We start from the raw sequence: 2,500 nt of genomic DNA, 5'->3' as shown, positions 1-2,500 counted from the left end.
AATGGGCGGAGAGGGTTCCAGGCCCTCCTCAGGGAGGACCCAAAGGGGATTGGTGGCTACCTTCATCCCCCCGCGATGTTCTCCCTGGGGGCTGACAGGGGGACGTTGTTTTACGCACGTCAGCCCCCGTTTTGCAGGCGTTGTATGGCCTATGGTCACATCCTCGCCTCGTGCAGCACTAGAAAGTGCAGATTTTGTGGATCTGGGGAGCACGAGGCGAAGGATTGTGACGAGCCTAAGGCGTGCCACGGGTGTGGCTCGTCAGCACACCTGTGGCGGGAGTGCCCGGCTCGTCAGGGGTCATACGCGTCTGCAGCTGGGGGGGGAGCAGGAGCGGGGGATGGGGGAAGAAGAGGAGGGAAAGGAAGGACGTCGGACAGCACGGGCCCAGAGGGGAAGGCTGCAAGGAAAGAGGAGGAGAAAGGAGTGGCAGCAGGAGGAGAGGCGGACATGGAAGGCATGAGAGGAGGACAACTGGGAAAAAAGGCGGAGGAAAGCACGAGAGTGGAGGAGCCGGAGAGGGATGCGAGTGAGGGAGGAGTGGTGGAGACGGTGGAAGGACCAGTAGAGGAGGGGGGGAGGGGGGAGTGGGGGGAAAGTGCCCTGGTGGAGGAGATGAGGGGCATGGTGGAGGAGCTGGCGGGGACCGAGGGTGGTGTCTCTCTCCTGCCACAATCACCGAAGAAGAGAGCGAAGAGGAGGGTGAGTTTGGTCGACAGCGAGAGGGAGGGGGCGGCCAAGAGACCGACGGGGGCGGGAGAAACCTCTGCGTTACCACTGGTTTCCCAAGGCCCTCTACTACTGGTGGGGGGGGACCCACCTAACAAGGCCCAGGGCTGGGCGGAGGAGGAGGTGGGGGTTTTTTCGTTTGGGGATTCGGACTCCCCTATTCTCTTCCAATCCAGCTACAGCACTGGGGAGGGGGAGGAGTGTGGGGGTAGACCCAGGATGCAGGGCACCCCGGTGCCAAACACCATTCCGGCATCCTGGGTTGGTGAAATGGAGGAAGAGGGGGGGGGCGTCGGGAGTGCGGACGGCGTCCCCGTCGGTAGAAATTGAGCAGGGGAGCATCGGGTGAGTCTCCTGTTTTTTGTTTTTTCTGTTGGGTTTTTAGTATGTTGAGGGAAGGTTGTGTTAGTTTTTAATTTTTATTTTTTCATGGGGTCTAATTTTACTTTTGTTAGTCTAAATGTAAGGGGTTTAAGGGATTTTGTTAAGAGGCGGGCGGTATTTAGTTATTTGGGGGGTGTGGGTTTTGATTTTTGTTTGTTGCAGGAGGTTCACCTGAGGGATGGAGGGGATGTGAGTAGGTTTAGGAGGGAGTGGGACAAGGGGGAGTCAGTCTGGGGTATTGGTGGGGTTCATTCAACGGGGGTGGGGATTTTGTTTGGGAATAGGGAGGTGAAGGTGGAGGGTTATTATGTGGTTGTGCAGGGGAGGGTTTTGGGGGTGGATGTCACGTTAAGGGATTGTAAATTTAGATTAGTGGTGGTGTACGGGCCACAGGTGGCGGCAGACAGGAGGGAGATGGTGGACTGTCTGGCGCCCCTGTGTGTCACAAATAGGCACTTGGTGATAGGAGGGGATTTCAACATAGATTTAGGGTTAGTGGGTGATAGTAGTGCAGGTGCCATCACCGGGCTAATGGCTTGCCATGGTCTGGTTGATGGAGGCCTGCACTCTACTCCGACAATGGCTGGTCCCACATGGCGCAACTCCCGGGGGGTTGCGCGGAGGCTCGACTACATTTTCCTATCTAGGTCTTTGGGTCAGTTGTCTGGGCGGCTGTTGCCTGTGTTCTTCTCAGATCATGACGGGGTGCTCCTACAGGTGGGGTCGCCAGTCTGCCTCTTCGGTAGGGGGTACTGGAAGTTAGATCGGGAGGTGCTGGAGGAGCAAGCTTTCGTCGACGCCTTTTTTGGTTTCTTTCGGAGGATTGAAGGCCTCCGGTCCATGTGCGAGGGGGTGTTAGAGTGGTGGGATTTAGTTAAGGTAAGGACTAGGGCCTTTATAATAGGATATTGCAAGAGGAAAAAAAGGGAGGAAAGGAGGGAGGTGGATCGTATCCAAAGGTTGCTCGAACTCGAGTACGAGGCAGGCAACCTCGGCGGGTCGTTTGACTGGGAGAGATCCACAGCCCTGAAGGCGCAGCTCAGGGTGCTGCAGGAGCGGAAGGCTCGAGCTTTCCTGGAGCGGGCGCATAATGGCTTTTTAGAACACAATGAGACTTGTTCCGCTATGTTCTTTAAGTCAGTTAGGGGCAGACAGAGTAGGAAGGTAATGCATGGGGTTAGGGAAGAAAATGGAAGTATAGTTAGAAAGCCGGAGGAGATGGTCAGGGTGACAACTGATCATTTCCGAGGTTTATTTAAGGAGAGGGAAATAGATGTAGAGCAGGGAAATGTGTTTTTAGAACACTTGTCCCGGCGATTGCCGGAGGACATTAGAAATGCGATGGAGGCTCAGATCTCCCTCGAAGAGGTTGAGAGCGCTCTCAGGA

The sequence above is a fragment of the Salmo trutta genome, unplaced genomic scaffold (assembly GCF_901001165.1).
Source record: "Salmo trutta unplaced genomic scaffold, fSalTru1.1, whole genome shotgun sequence".
NCBI lineage: Eukaryota > Metazoa > Chordata > Actinopteri > Salmoniformes > Salmonidae > Salmo > Salmo trutta.
Note: the sequence above shows the minus strand (reverse complement) of the source record.